Source organism: Mobula hypostoma, chromosome 29, assembly GCF_963921235.1.
Source record: "Mobula hypostoma chromosome 29, sMobHyp1.1, whole genome shotgun sequence".
NCBI classification, from domain to species: Eukaryota; Metazoa; Chordata; class Chondrichthyes; order Myliobatiformes; family Myliobatidae; genus Mobula; species Mobula hypostoma.
This window is the reverse complement of record NC_086125.1, coordinates 28,926,234-28,945,963: the sequence shown is the minus strand read 5'-3', so window position 1 is coordinate 28,945,963 and position 19,730 is coordinate 28,926,234. Positions and strand designations below refer to the sequence as shown.

Sequence of the window (19,730 nt, the reverse complement as noted above, 5' to 3'; positions counted from 1 at the left end):
TCAGCTGATAGCTCTAACCAAGAGATCCATGGGCCCCTTTGTCTGGACTAGTAAAGCAGATGCTGCATTTGCAGAGCTTAATCAGTGGTTCACATCAACTCCTATCTTGGGTTCACCTACCTCGGACCTTCCCTTTATCATGGAGTTGGATGCCTCTGACATCAGATTGGATGCACTTTTGTCTCAACAGTCACTTTCAGACAGTAAACTGCACCTGTGTGTATTCTTCTCCAGGCAGCTGTCCACAGCAGTAAGAAACGATGACATTGGTAATAGAGAACTGCTCGTGGTCAGGTTGGGTCTGGAGGAATGGTGTCATTGGCTTGAGGGGTCAGGAACTCTTTTATTGTCTGAACAGACTACAAACATCTGGCTTATATTTAGGAGGCCAAGAGAATGAATTCCAGGCAAGCCTGGTGGTCTCAGTTCTTCAACCTTTTGAACTTTGTTCTGACCTATCATCTGGGATCAAAGAATTGAAAACCAGATGCCTTGTCTTGTCAGTTTGACGAACCCGAAGGAGAGGAGCAACTTACCACCATTTGGGCCCAAGTGAAGGTGATAGTGCCAATCCATTGGGGAATTGATGAGCATGTTCACAAGGCCCAGGCACAAAGGGAGACTTCTATGGACAGTCCTGCAGGTTGACTGTTTGTCCACCAGGTCACAGGTACACAAGTGGGGATATTCATCAAGAATGACTGATCACCAAGGGATTGCCAGGACCCTCGAATTCATCAAGACATGGTCCGGAATGGTGAAAGACGTTCGACAATATATACAGGTATGCGAGGTCTGCGCCTGGGTAAAGAGCCCCATACCCAACCTCTAGGTCTCCTCCATTCTCTCCCTGTGCCAGACAGACCATGGGCGCACATCTCTACGGACTTTGTCATGGGTCTTCCACCTTCTGGGGTGAAGAATGTCATCATGGTAATTGTTGATCAATTTTCAAAGACCTCCAGATTCACTGCCTTGGACAAGTTACCATGTGCAGCAGAGATGACTGAAATTATCCTGGACCAGGTCTTCAGAGTCATTGGTTTTCAGGTGTTTGTAGTCACAGATCATTGTCCACAATTCACACCATGTTTCTGGAGGGCATTTTGCAAGCTGATTAGGGCAACAGCAAGACTTTGCTCTGGATTTCACCCACAGTCCAATGGCCTGACAGAGCGGGTGAACCAAGTTATGGAATGTACCCATCATTCTTTGCATCATCAATGAGGAAGGGAGAGGTTCTGGAGGATTGGAGGGTTGCAGATGTTGTTCTCTTATTCAAGAAAGGGAGTAGAGATAGCCCAGGAAATTATAGACCAGCGAGTCCTACTTCAGTGGTTGGTAAGTTGATGGAGAAGATCCCGAGAGGCAGGATTTATGAACATTTGGAGAGGCATAATATAATTAGGAATAGTCAGCATGGCTTTGTCAAAGGCAGGTCGTGCCTTATGAGCCTGATTGAATTTTTTGAGGATGTGACTAAGCACATTGATGAAGGTAGAGCAGTATACGTAGTGTATATGGATTTCAGCAAGGCATTTGATAAGGTACCCCATGCAAGGCTTATTGAGAAAGTAAGGAGGCATGGGATCCAAGGGAACCTTGCTTTGTGGATCTAGAATTGGCTTGCCCACAGAAGATAAGAAGTGGTTGTAGATGGGTCAAATTCTACATTGGAGGTTGATGACCAGTGGTGTGCCTCAGGGATCTGTTCTGGGACCTGTTCTCTTCGTGATTTTTATAGATGACCTGGATAAGGAAGTGAAGGGATGGTTTAGTAGATTTGCTGATGACACAAAGGTTGGGGGTGTTGTGGATAGTGTGGAGGGCTGTCAGAGGTTACAGTGGGACATCAATAGGATACAAAACTGGGCTGAGAAGTGGCAGATGGAGTTCAACCCAGATAAGTGTGAGGTGGTTCATTTTAGTAGGTCAAATATGATGGCAGAATATAGTACTAATGGTAAGACTCTTGGCAGTGTGGAAGATCAGAGGGATCTTGGGGTCTGAGACCACAGGACACTCAAAGCTGCTGCGCAGGTTGACTCTGTGGTTAAGAAAGCATACGGTGCATTGGCCTTCATCAACCATGGGATTGAGCTCAAGAGCCAAGAGGTAATGTTACAGGTAATAGGTAATAGGACCCTGGTCAGACCCCACTTGGAGTACTGTGCTCAGTTCTGGTCACCTCACTACAGGAAGGATGTGGAAACTATAGAAAGGGTGCAGAGGAGATTTACAAGGATGTTGCCGGAATTGGGGAGCATGCCTTACGAGAGTAGATTGAGTGAACTTGGCTTTTTCTCCTTGGAGTGACAGAGGATGAGAGGTGACCTGATGGAGGTGTACAAGATGATGAGAGGCATTGATCATTGGATAGTCATCAGAGATTTTTTCCCAGGGCTGAAGTGGCTAATATGAGAAGGCACAGTTTTCCAGTGCTTGGAAGTAGGTACAGAGGGGTTTTTTATGCAGAGAGTGGTGAGTGCGTGGAATGGGCTGCCAGCAGTGGTGATGGAGGCAGATACAATAGAGTCTTTTAAGAGGCTCCTGGACAGGTACATGGAGGTTAGTAAAATAGAGGGCTATGCGTAACCCTAGGTAATTTCTAAAGTAAGTACATGTTTGACACAGCATTGTGGGCCATAGGGCCTGTATTGTGCTGTAGGTTTTCTATGTTTCTATGCCTGGTCTCTGAAAGAGTGGTTACTTGATGTGGGCAGACATTGCCCACAACACTTTTCGGCATTCGGGGCACAGGATGTCTCCTTTCGAATGCTAATTTGTGCATTCTCTGCCACTCTTCCTTGAGCAGGAGGCCGAGGTTGAGGTTCCTGCTGAGGGTCTGATGCTGCAAGGAGAAATGGACTAGGGCAAGGGAGATTTTTTTAGCCTTTACCCAGAAAGCTGAATTGAAAGCTAACTGCAAGAGAAGACAGGAACCAGTTTTGCAGCCTGGGCAATGAGTCTGACTGTCAACTCAGGAATTGCCTTTCCGAATGGAGCCTAGGAAATTGGTGCCCAAGTTCCTGGGGCCTTCAAGGTTCTCAAAAAAAGTAAACCACGTGACTTACACTTTGCAGCTCCTCAAGATCCTCAAGATCAATCTCACTTTCCACATTTCCAAATTAAAACCTGCGAGTACCAGTCCTTTAGCCCGGCCGCCATCAGCCCCACAGTCACCCACATTTGTTGATGGGAGACAGGTTACTCTGAAAAAAGAATTCTAGATTTGTGAACTATTTGGGGTGTTTGGCAGTTTCTCATGGACTGGGTGGGATTCGGACCTGAGGAATGGTGCTGGGTTCCTGATCTTAGATCTGGTTCTCATCCATGGCTACCATCATTATCTCTCTGAGCAGCCAGGGCAGTCAGGAATCGGTCATAGGGGATGGTGTCCTGTTAGGACGTGCATCCAATCACGTCAGCCTCTGGCCTTCAGGCACTTGAACTCTCTGGAATATGGATAGCTGGCACGGCAGCTTCAAGGGTTCAGGAACCCCGCTAATTGGCAATCATGCTTTGGGCGCCAAGTATTCAGTATTTGAACTGAGGTTTGGTGCTCAATCGTAAGCCCAACTAGCGATATCATCTAGCATTTTGGTTTTGCTTAGTTCTCGTTTCAGCTTTGTACCACGTCTCGATCCCAGCCTCAGATACTCTAGCTCTTGAGTCAAAGCCATCCTTGTTGAGATATCTCGTCACAGAAAGGTTAATTAGGTGAAAATGTTTTTCCCTGTGGAGCGCAGGAGAATGAGGGGAGATTTAGCAAAGGTATACAAAATTATGAGGGGTATAGATAGGATAAATGCAAGTAGGCTTTTTCCACTGAGGTTGGGTAAGAATAGAACTAGAGATTCTAAGTTAAGGGTGAAAGGTGAAATGTCAGAGATTTGTCAGAGAAATGTGAGATGTGGAATGAGTTGCCAGGTGAAGTGCTGGATGTGAGTTCATTTTCAACATTTAAGAGAGGTTTGGATAAGTATGTAAATGGAATGGTGCAGAGATGGGACTAGGCAGAAGATCGGGTCAGCATGGACTGGATGGGCCAAAGGACTGTTTTTGTGCCGCAGTCTCTAAGACTGTATGATCCTAATCACAAAACATGTGACTGCAGCCCATAGTTCTGATTCCAGGACAGGTTTAAATTCTGTACATTAAACCCAATAAAATTCGAACTGATTCATTATTCCCCACACCAGATGAAATTTTACTGGCCTTACCCTGTGTACATAGTTGTATTTATTCTTAACTGAGATGAGGCAATACCGGTGTTTATTGTATGTCATTACCTGCCGCTGAGCTAAGTGGATGTTAGGAATGAATCACAATGGGGCTGGAATCACATAAACTAGACAGGTAGATTTAGTGAGTGTTAATGAACTATTCCCCACTGGGAAGTTAGCAGACATCAGTGACCACAGTTTACAACAATTCAGTAGCTTTATGGTTACTGTTACTGAGGTCAGTTTCTTTTAAACAAAAATCCAGATTTATTTTACCACTTGCATTTAAGTTCCACAGCTGCTGAGCTGGGATTCAAACTCACGGCCCTCGATCAATGGTTTAGAACTCTGGCTGTTGGCCTGGTAGCCTAACTGTGGCGCTACCACACCCCTAAATTCTGGAACCCACAGTATTGCAGTCACCATCGAATGCTATCCTGGTTGGTCGCATGAAATGTTGTAGCACCGGCTTGTCGGCCGCTGCTTCTGGTAGTAAAGTCGCTGGAAGGTGAGTTTACCACGGCCTTGGTACTGTAGAACACTGAGGGCTCCCGACCAGGGAGAAGGGTCCAAGCCGTTAGGCTGTGGCGTTAGCACAGCAGTTAGTATAAAGCTTTACAGTGCCACCAATCAGAAGGTTGGGGTTTAGTTTCTGGTTGCTGTCTGTAACAAGTTTGTGTGCTAAATGTGGGTTTTCTTTGGGTGCTCTGGTTTCCTCCCAAAGATGTATGGGTTGGGGTTAGTAAGTTGTGGGCATGCTACGTTGGTGCCAGAAGCAGGCGACACTGCACGTCCTCGGACTGTGCTGGTCGTTGACACAAATGACATATTTCACTGTGTTTTTCAATTTCACATGTATGAAATAAAACTAATCTTTACTCTTTCATTAATTATTAGCTGTGTCAGAAAGGGCGCTGTAGCCAATCACATTGTGGTCTTTTGATACCTCAGGTGTGGTGTTGGAGACTGGAACTCATCGGTAATTAATGCTTGCCTTCAGAGTGAAGACCACCTCTGGTGAAACAGAGAAAGGTAACTGGTTTTCTTCTCTTGATTCTCCTGTGACCAGGACTTTTGATAGGCTTCTTCTGCATTGTCTCTCCTTGTCATCACCTTGATTTCTCCATCCAGTTACTGATCAATCTCTGCCCCAGGAGGTTTTTAGGCAACCAGATGGATGCCAACAAATCCATCTGGTTTGTATTTGGAGTCGGTTTGATGGGAAGATCTGTCTTTTGCCACTCCATGCCTTTCCTTATTTTTTTTCATCTGAAAACTGCTAACTTTTATGATCTGTTTCAATCCAGCCCATCTGCCTCTCATTAATCAGACATCAGTCAAACCATCAGCCCTACACGCACTCTGCAAAATAATCAAAATGGCATTCTCTCCTAATAAAATAATATATCATAGGTCTTAAATCTCAATATGAAAAAGTGAGTTTAACATGAGAAATCCAAGAATTAGAAGGCAATTAACCAAACAGAGATCTTGCAGAATGACAAGGCAATGTCTTTTGCAAAAGGAAATTTTCTTTGGTTTTATTTTCCTTAACCTGCTGGGTGTTTCCAGCATTTTCTCCTTCCATCTATCCATCATTCCATCTAATCTATCTGTCTGTCTATTTGTCTATCTATGTCCACCTTCATTAGTCAGGGAACTGAGTTCAAGATGCACAAGGTAATGTAGCAGCTGTATAAAACCTGGTTGGACTGCTCTTGAAGCAGCACACATCAAAGTTGCTGGTGAACGCAGCAGGCCAGCAGCATCTATAGGAAGAGGCGCAGTCGACATTTCAGGTTGGAGGAACAACACCTTATATTCCGTCTGGGTAGCCTCCAACCTGATGGCATGAACATTGACTTCTCTAACTTCCGCTAGGCCCCACCTCCCCCTCGTACCCCAGCTGTTACTCATTTTTATGCACACATTCTTTCTCTCACTCTCCTTTTTCTCCCTCTGTCCCTCTGAATATACCTCTTGCCCATCCTCTGGGTCACCCCCCCCCCGTCTTTCTTCCCGGACCTCCTGTCCCATGATCCTCTCGTATCCCCTTTTGCCTATCACCTGTCCAGCTCTCGACTCTATCCCTCCCCCTCCTGTCTTCTCCTATCATTTTGCATCTCCCCCTCCCCCTCCAGCTTTCAAATCCCTTACTCACTCTTCCTTCAGTTAGTCCTGACGAAGGGTCTCGGCCTGAAACGTCGACTGCGCTTCTTCCTATAGATGCTGCCTGGCCTGCTGCGTTCACCAGCAACTTTGATGTGTGCTGCTTGAATTTCCAGCATCTGCAGAATTCCTGTTTGTTGGACTGCTCTTGAAGTACTATGTCCATTTATGTTCATTATAGGAAGTTTTGGAGCGGGTGCAGAGGAGATTTACCAGGATGCTGTCTGGATTGGAAAGCATATCTTATGGAGATAGGATGAATGAGCTGGGGCTTTTCTTTTTGGAGCAAAGGAGGATAAGTGTATGGTGCTACACTGTTCTATGTTCTATGTTAAGATGCTCCATCCTCTCATTATCCCTCTTTCTCCCTTTCCACCCATTTCTGCCCTTCTAAAGAATGTGGGAGAGAAAGGCTGGATTGAATTTGAAGTAGGTTCTATGTTCTATAATCTTGACCAAGGCCTCTGATGAACTGCGGTACTCACTAAGTACCTTTGAAACCAATTCCTGTTTCTGTAGACAGAAGTTTCAGAATTTAACAGGTTAGAAGCGGATATCAGCCATTGCCATTGCAATAAGTCTTTTACAACATGAGGATGAAATCACTGACACTTGTGTATATTTTTAGCCAAATAAAGAAAGACAGCAACACCTGACTTTGTATTAATGACAAACTGAAATTTTGCATCTAATTTATTTATTTATTTATTCCTGTCATGAACTGTGTAAATAATAAAATAGTTTGCAATTTCTTTCAAAACGTCCCCGGGGCATACCTCTGTTTGATCTCATGTCTGAACATCATTGATTGACCTGTTGCCTCTTCTTTTTTGGCTGCATGTTTAGTCCAGAGAACATGGGTTGAGCTGAGCAGCCTAGCATGCAAAAGTTGATCACAGAATGTGCCAGAAGAGAATCAGTCTATTAATCAACAGGACTGCATTGACACTTCTCTGTACAGGAGCCTTCTCATTGAATTCTGTGCTTCTCCTTTGAAGCCCTTCCAGGATCGAGAATCTTTTTGAAATAACCAATGACTTCCAACTTTGACAATATTGCCTGGAACGTAGAACATGGAACATAGAACATTACAGCACAGTTTGTTGTTTTAACCTACTCTAAGGTCAATCTAACTCCTCCCTTCCACATAGCCCTCCACTTTTCTTTCATCCATGTGCCTATCCAAGAGTTTCTTAAATGTCCCTGATATACCTGCCTTTATCACCACCCCTGGCAGGGTATTCCATGCAACTACCACTCTCTGTGTAAAGAACCTACCTCTGGCATTCTCCCTATATTTTCCTCCAATCATCTTAAAATTGCACCTCCTTGTGTTAAGGGAAAGTTCCCTGGCTGTAAACTCAATGTTGTGATGGATCCACCCACTCTGTTCATCCAAAATGCGGCTGCATAAATGGCTAAAATCCAGCATATTAGGGTAGGTAATGCCCAGGAATTGTGGGCCCTTGATACGGTCCCTGATACTTTGCTGTTTACTAATCAAAGAGGAGCACCCATCTCCTCTTAATTTAACACCTCCCCCCTTCCCCCAGAGAGCCATACAACAACACTAGCGTGGGTGGAGCATTGGCTGATCGGCAGAAAACAGAGAGTGGGAACAAAAGGATCCTATTCTGGCTGGCTGTCAGTTACCAGTGGAGTTCCACAGGGACCGCTGCTTTTTACAATGTATTTCAATGATTTGGACTACTCTGTCACATGGTGTGAGCAGAATTATCTGCAGCTTAATGTGAAAAAGACTAAGGAGCTGGTGGTAGACCTGAGGAGAGCTAAGGTACCGGTGACCCCTGTTTCCATCCAGGGGGGTCAGTGTGGACATGGTGGAGGATTACAAATACCTGGGGATACGAATTGACAATAAACTGGACTGGTCAAAGAACACTGAGGGTCAGAGCCGTCTCTATTTCCTGAGGAGACTGAGGTCCTTTAACATCTGCCGGATGATGCTGAGGATGTTCTACGAGTCTGTGGTGGCCAGTGCTATCATGTTTGATGTTGTGTGCTGGGGCAGCAGGCTGAGGGTAGCAGACACCAGCAGAATCAACAAACTCATTTGTAAGGCCAGTGATGTTGTGGGGATGGAACTGGACTCTCTGACGGTGGTGAGAAGAGGATGCTGTCCAAGTTGCATGCCATCTCGGACAATGTCTCCCATCCACTACATAATGGACTGGTTGGGCACAGGAGTACATTCAGCCAGAGACTCATTCCACCAAGATGCAACACAGGGCGTCATAGGAAGTCATTCCTGCCTGTGGCCATTAAACATTACAACTCCTCCCTTGGAGGTTCAGACACCCTGAGCCAATAGGCTGATCCTGGACTTATTTCCTGGCATAATTTACAGATTACTATTTAATTATTTATAGTGCAACTGTAATGAAAACCAATTTCCCTCGGGATCAATAAAGTATGACTATGACTATGACTATGGATTAATGGATTTGTGGCTAAATTTGCCGATGATACAAAAATAGGTGGGGGAGCGGATAGTGTTGAAGAAATAGAGAGGCTGCAGAGAGACTTAGATAGTTTAGGGGAATGAGCAAAGAAGTGGCAAATGAAATACAAGCAACACACACAAAAATTGCTGGTGAACGCAGCAGGCCAGGCAGCATCTATAGGAAGAGGTACAGTCGAAGTTTTGGGCCGAGACCCTTCGTCAGGACTAACTGAAAGAAGAGATAGTAAGAGGTTTGAAAGTGGGAGGGGGAGGGGGAGATCCAATATGATAGGAGAAGACAGGAGGGGGAGGGATGGAGCCAAGAGCTGGAAAGTTGTTTGGCAAAAGGGATATGAGAGGATCATGGAACAGGAGGCCTAGGGAGAAAGAAAGGGGAAGGGGGGAAACCCAGAGGATGGACAAGGAGTTGTAGTGAGAGGGACAGAGGGAGAAAAAAGAGAGAAAAAAAGGGGGAAAGAGAATAATAAATAAATAAACAAACAAACAGACAAATAAATAAATAAGGGTTGGGGTACAAAGGGGAGGTGGGGCATTATCGGAAGTTTGAGAAGTCGATGTTCATGCCTTCAGGTTGGAGGCTACCCAGACGGAATATAAGCTGTTGTTCCTCCAACCTGAGTGTGGCTTCATCTTTACAGTAGAGGAGGCTGTGGATAGACATATCAGAATGGGAATGGGACGTGGAATTAAAACGTGTGGCCACTGGGAGATCCTGCTTTCTCTGGCGGACAGAGTGTAGGTGTTCAGCAAAGCGGTCTCCCAGTCTACGTCGGGTCTCGCCAATATATAGAAGGCCACATCGGGAGCACCGGACGCAGTATATCACCCCAGTCGACTCACAGGTGAAGTGTCGCCTCACCTGGAAGGACTGTTTGGGGCCCTGAATGGTGGTAAGGGAGGAAGTGTAAGGGCATGTGTAGCACTTGTTCCGCTTACAAGGATAAGTGCCAGGAGGGAGATCGGTGGGAGGGGATGGCGGGGACGAATGGACAAGGGAGTTGCGTAGGGAGCGATCCCTGCGAAAGCAGAGAGACGGGGGGGGGGGAGGGAAAGATGTGCTTAGTTGTGGGATCCCGTTGGAGGTGGTGGAAGTTACGGAGAATTATATGTTGGATCCGGAGGCTGGTAGGGTGGTAGGTGAGGACAAGGGGAACCCCTAGAGCCCCAGACAGTCCTTCCAGGTGAGGCGACACTTCACCTGTGAGTTGGCTGGGGTGATATACTGCATCCGGTGCTCCCGATGTGGCCTTCTATATATTGGCGAGGCCCGACGCAGGCTGTGAGACCATTTCGCTGAACACCTACGCTCTGTCCGCCAGAGAAAGCAGGATCTCCCAGTGGCCACACATTTTAATTCTATGTCCCATTCCCATTCTGATATGTCTATCCACGGCCTCCTCTACTGTCAAGATGAAGCCAGACTCAGGTTGGAGGAACAACACTTTACATTCCGTCTGGGTAGCCTCCAACCTGATGACATGAACATTGACTTCTCTAACTTCAGTTAATGCCCCTCCTCCCCTTCATACCCCATCCGTTATTTATTTATTTATTATTTTTTCTCTTCCCCCCCTTTTTCCCCTCTCTTTTTTCTGCCTCTGTCCCTCTCACTATAACTCCTTGCCCATCCTCTGGGTTTTTCTCCCTCCCTCCCCCTTTCTTTCTCCCTAGGCCTCCCGTCCCATGATACTCTCCCTTCTCCAGTCTTGAATCCCTTTTGCCAATCACCTGTCCAGCTCTTGGCTCCATCCCTCCCCCACCTGTCTTCTCCTATCATTTCGGATCTCCCCCTCCCCCTCCCACTTTCAAATCTCTTACTAGCTCTTCTTTCAGTTAGTCCTGACGAAGGGTCTCGGCCCAAAACATCAACTGTTCCTCTTCCTATAGATGCTGCCTGGCCTGCTGCATTCACCAGCAACTTTTTTGTGTGTGTTGCTTGAATTTCCAGCATCTGCCGATCTCTTCATGTTTGCAAAATGAAATACAATGTTGGAAAGTGTATGGTCATGCACTTTGGTGGAAGAAATAAATGGGCAGACTATTATTTGGATGGGGAGAAAATTCAAAATGCAGAGATGCAAAGCAACTTAGGAGTCCTTGTGCAGGATACCCTAAAGGTTAACCTTCAGGTTGAGTCAGTGGTGAAGAAGGCAATGTTGGCATTCATTTCTAGTGATATAGAATATAAGAGCAGGGATGTTTTGAGGCTCTATAAGGCACTCGTGAGACCACACTTGCGTGCAGTTTTGGGCTCTTTATTTTAGAAAGGATATACTGACATTGGAGAGGGTTCAGAGACGATTCACGAGAATGATTCCAGGAATCAAAGGGTTACCATATGAGGAATGTCTGGCAGCTCTTGGTCTGTATTCCCTGGAGTTCAGGAGAATGGGGGTGGGGGGGGAATCTTACAGAAACATTCTGAATGTTAAAAGGCCTGAACAGATTAGATATAGCAAAGTTATTTCCCATGGTAGGGGAGTCCAGGACAAGAAGGTACGACTTCAGTATTGAAGGACTTTAACTTAGAACAGAGATGTGGAGAAATTATTTTAGTCAGAGGGTGGTAAATCTGTGGAACTTGTTGCCATGAGCGGCTGTGGAGGTCAAGTCAGTGGGGGCATTTAAGGCAGAGATAGATAGGTTCTTGATTAGCCAGGGCATCAAGGGTATGGGATGAAAGCAGGGGAGTGGGGATGACTGGAAGAATTGGCTCAGCCCATGATTAAATGGCAGAGCAGACTTGATGGACCGAATAGCCTACTTCTGCTCCTATATCTTATGGTCTTATGGTCTAACACATGTGTTGACTTCCATTGTGGAAACTGAGACTCAGGGAAGAGGGAGGCACTTCCCACATTCACTCAGAGAGACATCAAAGATCTGGGCAGTTGAAGTATAGGCCAGGAAGGGAATGTGGTTGAGCAGGATTTCCAATGGTCACTGCAAGAAGATGTGGACAGGAAATGACGCCTGCACTTTGGTAGAAGAAATAAAGGCATAGCCTATTTTCTAAATGAGGGAACGAATTCAGAAATTAAAGTTACAAAAAACTTGGGAAGGATTCTCTCAAGGTTAATTGGCAAGTTGAGTTGATGGTGAGGAAGGGAAATGCCATGTTAGCATTCATTTCCACAGGACTAGATTATAAATGCAAGAATGTAATGCCTAGGCTTTATAAGACATTAGTCAGACCACATTTGGAGTATTGTATGTAGATTTGGGCTCTGTAACTAAGATGTGCTGACACTGGAGCGGGACCAGAGTAGGTTCAGGAGAATGTTCCCAGGAATTAAAGTATTAATTTATGAGGAGCATTTGAAGTCTCTGGGCCTGTAGAGTTTAGAAGACCAAGGGAGGATCTCATTGAAATGTACAGATTATTGAAAGGCCTAGAATCTCAAATCAAGTTGGAATCCCCTGGCTGAGCTAGAGTGGATGTTTCCAATAGTGGGAGGGACACCCTACGAAGGACATCACTTCAGAACAGAGGTGAGGAGGAATTTCTTCAGCCAGCAGGTGGTGAATCTGTGGAATTCATTGCCACAGACGGCTGCAGAGGCCAAGTCACTGGGTATACTTAAAGTAGAGTTTGTTAGGCTCTTTACTAGTAATGGTGTCAAAATTTACAGGAAAAGACAGGAGAATGGAGTTTAGAGGGAAAATAAATTGAATGGCAGAACAGATTCGATGGGCAAATAGCCTAAATCTGGTCCTATCTCTTACAGTCATTTGGAGATGTCATTTGTAACGTATAATGCAATGGGTGAAAATATGCATCACATGTGCAGGGATGTTATCAGTTGCATGCTCAATATGTGGGCTGGCTTACCCATGCTTGATCTGGGGCAGAAGTGCACTCTCCAGTCTTGTGACTAGCAATATTGTTGGGTTGATCTACACAATCTGAAGACTGCACAATCATGTCTAAAAAGCAGGTACCATGTGATTCAATGTTTAGGCAAACCTTTACTATTTTTAATGGATTAGAATCAGAATCAGGTTTGCTATCATTGATATATACCGTGAAATTTGTTGCTTTGTGACAGCAGTACTGTGCAATACCTTAAAAATATTATTATAAATTACAATAAGAAATTAAAACAAGTAGGTGGTGCAGAAGGAGATCACATTAGTGAGGTAGTGCTCAATGGTCATGGACCATTCAGAAATTTGATGGTAGAAGGGAAGAAGCTGTTCCTAAAACATTCAGTGTGTTCTTCAGGCCCCTGTACCTCTTCCCTGATATGAATGAGAAAAGAGACATGTCTTAGATGGTGGGGTTCCTTTATGGCAGATGCCAGTTTCATGAAGCATTGCCTTTTGAAGATGTATTCGATGGGAGGCTAGTGCCCGTGATGGGGCTGGCTTAGTTTAGAACCATCTTTTCCCGATCCTGGTGGTGATGCAAACAGTGTGAATGCTCTCCACGGTACATCTGTGAACTTCCAGACTTGCGGGGCAAGCGTTTACAAAGGTACCCACTGTATAGGACAAAGATTTACAAAGGTACCACTGCATGGATAAATTGTTCTTGACTTCAGACCCATTTGGCTGATCCTTCATTCTGAAGCCATTCCTCACAGTTCTTAGATTCCTTACCCAGGAAAAATATCTTATCTGCATCTACCTTAAGAATTTTGCATCACTGATTGAGGTTGGAATTAGTTTATTGTTATCACATGTAACAAGATACAATGAAAAGTTTGTTCATACAGATCAATTTGTAGCACAGTGCATTTCACTGGAATAAGGCAAGGCAATTACAATGCAGAATAAAGTATAAAACTATCAAAAAACTAGTGCAATTCTACACTGCCATCATAGAGAGCATCCTCATGTCTGGGGTAAACAGGGACTGCTGCCAGTAATGAACCAATTGGATTAATGACGAATACATCTGGTTTACTGAGACTCTGTTGGGGAGGAAATTTGTCCATCTTACCTGGTCTTGTTTATTAGAATTGGAAATGGAATCAGTTTATAACTGTCACATATGTCAAGATACAGTGAAAAGCTTGTGAGTTCCTTAACAAGCATTGTCCAGGATATCTCCCGTCCGTTCCACAATCTCTTTGACCCCCTATCATCAGGCAGGAGGTTCCGTAGCATCAGGACAAGGACTGTTAAGATGGGAAACAGCTTCTTCCCCAAGTCCATGGGACTATTGCACTCTCTACTATCACCCAGATCTCATCACGTGTGAAATGCCAGTAGTATTATGCTGTTATGCTGTTTACATTTTAACTTTACACTAAATGTCAATCTTCTGGAATATATTTTATGCTAATATAAATGATAAATATTACCATTTATTTTGTGGTAATATTATTTTCTGTGTTGTGTGTGAGTTACCGTACATGTACTATGTTGTGCACGTTGGTCCAGAGGAATGTTGTTTTATTTACCTGTATATGGTGGAAGGTCATTAAATCTGAACTTGAAATACTGTTCATACTTATCAAATAGTTGCATGGCGCATTGAGGTGGAAGAGGGTAAAACAATAACTGAATGCAGATGCAGAGAAATTAGATACCCTTCCATTTTTCTAAGTTCCTGACTAATGCGTCAGATCATCCCAGGAGCTAATTTTGCTGCTCTGCTTCATTAATAAGCATATCTTTATTTAGATGTGGGAATCAAAATTAAACACAATACTCCAGGCATGTTCCCACTGAGACCTTGTATAACTGCAGTAAGATATCTCTACTCTTGCACTCAAAGCCTCCAGCAATGACCCAACAGATAGATCATTTGCCCTGTTAATTGCTTGCTGAACCTACATGTTAGTGTAGAGTGAGCACAAGGACACTAACACTCCTTTGAACACCTCCCAATGCCCCACCATGTGAAAAAATGCTTGCAGAGTTAAGTGCTAGAATGGGCATCCTCCATCTCCACTTCAGACTAGCTGTGGGGTCTTTTATATCCACCTGAGGGTAGCAGGCTCGGCCTCAGTTTAGCACCTCGGCTGGAAGCTGGTGCCTCTGACAGATCCATTCTCCCTCTGCTCTGCATCCGTACTCCGGACTGGCTTGTTCTCCGGTTACTAGAGCGGGTCTCAAACCCTCGGCTGAGGTAAGAGTGGGACCTGCTGAACGCAATTAATTAAGAATGAACTTTATCCACCATTTATGTATTAGGAATTCGCTGTAGTGTGTTGGCACGGCATGCAACAGAAAGAACAACATTCAACCGTTATAAAAACTGAAGAATTATATAAAATAAAGTTAGAAATATAGAGATGCAATAAAATTTTAGAGATACGTCTCAACATCCCTTTCATCCCAACAAGCCTATGCTGCCCCATTATACCTACTGTATGCTACCAATTAACCTACTAATCTGTACATCTTTGGAATGTGAGAAGAAACCTGTAGCATTTTGAGGAAACCCACATGGTCACAGGGGGAACATACAAACTCCTTATAGACAGTGGTGGAATTGAACCAGGATCGCTGGCTCTATAAAGCATTAAGTTATCTGCTACGTTACCGTGTGCTTACAGCAGCATGTATTTACAATGTAAACAGCATTATAAAAAGTGGCTTAACGTATTTACAGGGCAGTGCAGTGATAGGGGTAGTAGATAGAGTGAGGGTGGAGGGGTTGCTAACTAGAATGGTTGATCAGATTAACTGCCTGGGGAAAAAAACTTCTAAGATGTTGTGATGATTTTGTTTTAATAGCTCTGTAGCTTGTTCCAGAAGGGAGTTTTTGAAAAAGACAGCTGCTGGGTAGGTAAGGAATTTCCCTTATGCAGAGACCATGTTGGTCATCCTTACATTTTGTTTGATTTTTCCACTTTTGTTTGACCAGTGGGCACATCTACTTTTTACATGAGTTACCCATGTGGCGGACTGCTCTATCAGATCTAAACACAAGGAAGTATGTAGATGCTGGAAATCCGGAGCAACACACATAAAATGCCGGGGGATCTCAGCAGGTCAGCAGCATCTATGGAGAGGAATAAACAGTCAACGTTTGGGGCTGATCCCCTTCTTCAGAAAGATTAATCTGTTTATTTTTTATCTAGAGTTACAGCACAGTAGCAGCCCCTTCCATCCCAGGGAGTCCATACTGCCCGCTTACACCCGTGACCAATTAACCTCCTAACATGTACGTCTTTGGCATGTGGGACGGAACTGGGGCACCCAGAGGAAACCCACGCAGTCACATGGACAATGTAAAAACTTCTTATAGACAGTGGCAGAAATTAAACATTGATCTTCCGAACACTGGCACTGTAAATCACTGCAGTAATAGCCATTTTGACCACTTGGTGTTATAATGGACCTGTATTATCTGCGACCTTTTCTTTAAAGTTGCATAGATACAGTACTTTATGGTTAATTTATGTTTTTCTTGTGAATGCTGTTTATCTGATGCTGCTGCCTATAAGCTTTTCATTGCACCTGTGCGTATGTGTACTTGTGCAGATGACAATAAACTCAACTTTGACTTTTACTCTGATCCTATTTAAAACTCAATCACTTCTTTAGAACCCTCCATCCCTGCAGAGGTCTAAGCAATTCTTTGCTGCCACTTTTTTTAAAGATTAGATTAGATTTATCAGTCATTTGTCTCAAAAATCCGAAGCTCATTGACAACAGTGCCCCTTCTGAACACAGCTAGCAACTAATGAAAGATTAAGGTCAGCTTTGCTACATATACAAAAATGGAGGTTGGTTGGTTCTTGATTAGTTAGGAGAGAAAGCAGGAAAATGGGATTGAGAGGGATAATAAATCAGCCATGATTAAAGGGCGGAGCAGACTTAATAGGCCGAATTTTGCTCCTATGGGACTGCATTACATACTACAACACCTTGACAACCCAGAAACTTCTGCGAGGGTCCTGTTTGTTGACTTCAGCTCAGCGTTCAACACCATTGTCCCAGAAATCCTCCACTCCAAACTCACCCAGCTCACTGTCTCTCCTGCCATCTGTCAGTGGATCACAAGCTTCCTGACTGACAGGGTGCAGCCAGTGAGGCTGGGGAGCATAATTTCTAGCACCCAGCCAATCAGTACCGGTGCCCCCCCAGGGATGTGTGCTCTCCCCACTGCTCTTCTCCACTAATGACTGCACCTCACAGGATCCATCGGTTGAACTCCTGAAGTTTGCAGACAACACAACTGTCATTGGCCTTATCTGAGATGGTGAGGAGTCTGCATAGAGACGGGTGGTGGAACGGCTGGCCCTCTGGTGTGGTCAGAACAATCTGGAGCTAAATACGCTGAAGACTGTGGAGATGACAGTGGACTTCAGGAGAGCCCCCCAATACTCCCCCCACTCACTATACTCAACAGTTTTGTGTCTGCTGTGGAGACCTTCAGGTTTCTGGGTGTCACAATCTCCTGGGACCTGAAGTGGACACCCAACACAGACACTCTTATCAAAAAGTCTCAGCAGCGGTTGCATTTCCTACGTCAGCTCAGGAAGTACAACCTGCCTCAGGAGCTACTGATTCAATTCTATTCTGGAATAATCCAGTCTGTTCTCTGTTCGTCCATCACTGTCTGGTTTGGATCAGCTACCAAGCAAGACAAGAAGACAAAGAACCGTCAGGGCTGCGGAAAGGATTATTGGTGTGAAGCTGCCCTTGATCCAGGATTTATATGCATCTAGAGTCAGGAAGCGAGCAAGCAGCATCATTGTAGACCCATCACACCCTGGACATCACCTGTTCCAACTCCTTCCTTCTGGTAGGCGCTTTAGATCACTGTATGCCAGGACAAATAGGTACAAGAACAGTTTCTTTCCGTACGCCATCAGTCTTATGAACACTTGAATATTAGTCTATTATAAACCGTCCACCTGTACATACACTGGTATACCTCATTGTATATAGTTCACCATTATTTGCACGATTGTTTTGTTTGTTTTTTTTTATTCTGTACAGCGAGAGCTCAGGGAAACCGGCGTCAAATTCCCTGTATGTGTCCACATACTTGGCAGTAATAAAGGATTCTGATTCTGATTCTGAAAAGCATAGTTTGTGTCAACACGGATGTGTTGGGGTGTCGGCAGGTGTTGCTTTACATCTGGTGCCAACATAGCATGGCCGCAGTGAAAGAACTAGCACCCAGCGTGGGGCACAAACACACAACCCTGTGATTAGGAGTCTCATACTCTACCATCTGAGGTAGTCAGACTTTCCTCATTATTTCTGGATCCTTTTCACAACAGGCTGCAGAAAACTCCAAGCAAGACTTCCACAGCAGTTTCCAAGTGACCCTTTTGTGCTTGAGTTCCATGTCACCAGATGCAAAGCCAAATAGTTTAGTTCTTCATGGCTGTAAATTGCTTGCAGCTGCTCTCCCTCCAAACTATTTTTGTTATGTCCTATAACTCTGCATCTTTTTCCTAAATTCTCTGCTCCTCTAGCACTCCCATAACCATGTGAATCTCCCGCACACTGTATCTCCCACGCTACACAATACCTTTGCAGCAACACACCTATTCCCTGAGCTTCTCCTTCAAGGTCACCAGGCTCTCAGTGCTTGTTCTGTTCCTTCTCACTTGACTTAGGCCTTGCTCAGTGGTGAAGCTAAAGTGCTTCCATTGAGTGTGAAAAGCCTGATGCCTGGCAGCTGAGAAAGTTTGTTTAATCGGGCAATTTACACTCAGTGGCCACTTTATTAGGTACACCTGTACATCTGCTTGTTAGTGCAAATATCTAACGTGGCAGCAACTCAATGCATAAAGCATGCAGACATGGACAAGAGGCTCAGTTGTTGTTCAGACCAAACATCAGAATAAGGTACGAAAAACAATAAACATCCAGTGAGCTGCAGTACTGTGGGTGAAAATGCCTTGCTGATGAGAGTGGTCTGAGAATGGCCAGACTGGTTCAAGCTGACAGGAAAGCAACAGAAATTCAAATAACCACACGATCCAACAATGGTGTGTGGTTGGACATGTCTGAATGCACAACACATCAAACCTTGGAGTGGATGGACTACAGCAGCAGAAGACCCAAGAACATACACTCAGTGGTCACTTTATTTGGTACAGAGGGTACCTAATTAGAGCCCATTAGCTATTCCCAGGAGTGTATCCAGAGCTCTTCCTGCAGCTAGCTTACCCTTTCAGTGAATGATTATCATCGGAACACCTCACTACTGGGAAATGTTCTGGTCTAAAACATCCACCTGCTTTCTGATGGCATAGAACGCCACACCACACGAGGAAGCCATTTACATGCTGATCTTCAGTGGATGTGATTAATCTCAGCTCAGTCTGTAGAATATGGGTCTTCAGCTCTTGTTTTAATTGTGGTGAAGGTTTTTATTGTCCCATCCATTCAGACAGGGACTTCCACAGCCCCACCTGTATAGAGTTAAATAAACCTCTTCCTTTCTAATCTTTCACAAACAGAGAGAAAATCTGTAGATGCTGGAAATCCCAGGTAACACACACAAAGCACCCACCTGGTGACCGGTACTTTTCCTACACTACATCGATGACTGCATTGGTACAGCTTCCTGTACCCATGCTGAACTCGTCAACTTCATCCACTTTGCCTCCAACTTCCACCTTGCCTTCAAATTTACCTGGTCCATTTCCGACACCTCCTTCCCCCTTCTCAATCTCCCTGTCTCTATTCCTGAGACAGCTTATCCATGGATGTCTATTATAAACCCACTGACTTTCACAGCTCCCTGGACCATACCCCTTCCCACCCTGTTACTTGTGAAAATGCCATTCTCTTCTCTCAATTCCTCCATCTCCGCCACATCTGCTCTCAGGATAAGGCTTTTCATTCTAGAATGAAGGAGATAGAAACATAGAAACATAGAAAATAGGTGCAGGAGTAGGCCATTCGGCCCTTCGAGCCTGCACCGC

The 19,730-nt window shown here is 44.7% G+C and overlaps 1 long non-coding RNA gene across 7 annotated transcripts in view; it reads right to left on the bottom strand.

Moving 5' to 3' along the window:
- Positions 1-13,538: 13,538 nt before the first annotated feature.
- Positions 13,539-19,730, bottom strand: part of LOC134339508 (uncharacterized) — a 99,477-nt gene continuing 93,285 nt past the window's right edge. For 6 of the 7 annotated variants that reach the window (XR_010016417.1, XR_010016416.1, XR_010016415.1 and 3 more), the window contains one exon: positions 13,539-14,972. This is a non-coding gene — a long non-coding RNA (uncharacterized LOC134339508). Of the gene's footprint in view, positions 14,976-19,730 lie in introns of all 7 variants that reach the window. The other variant, XR_010016413.1, reaches the window with a different exon arrangement.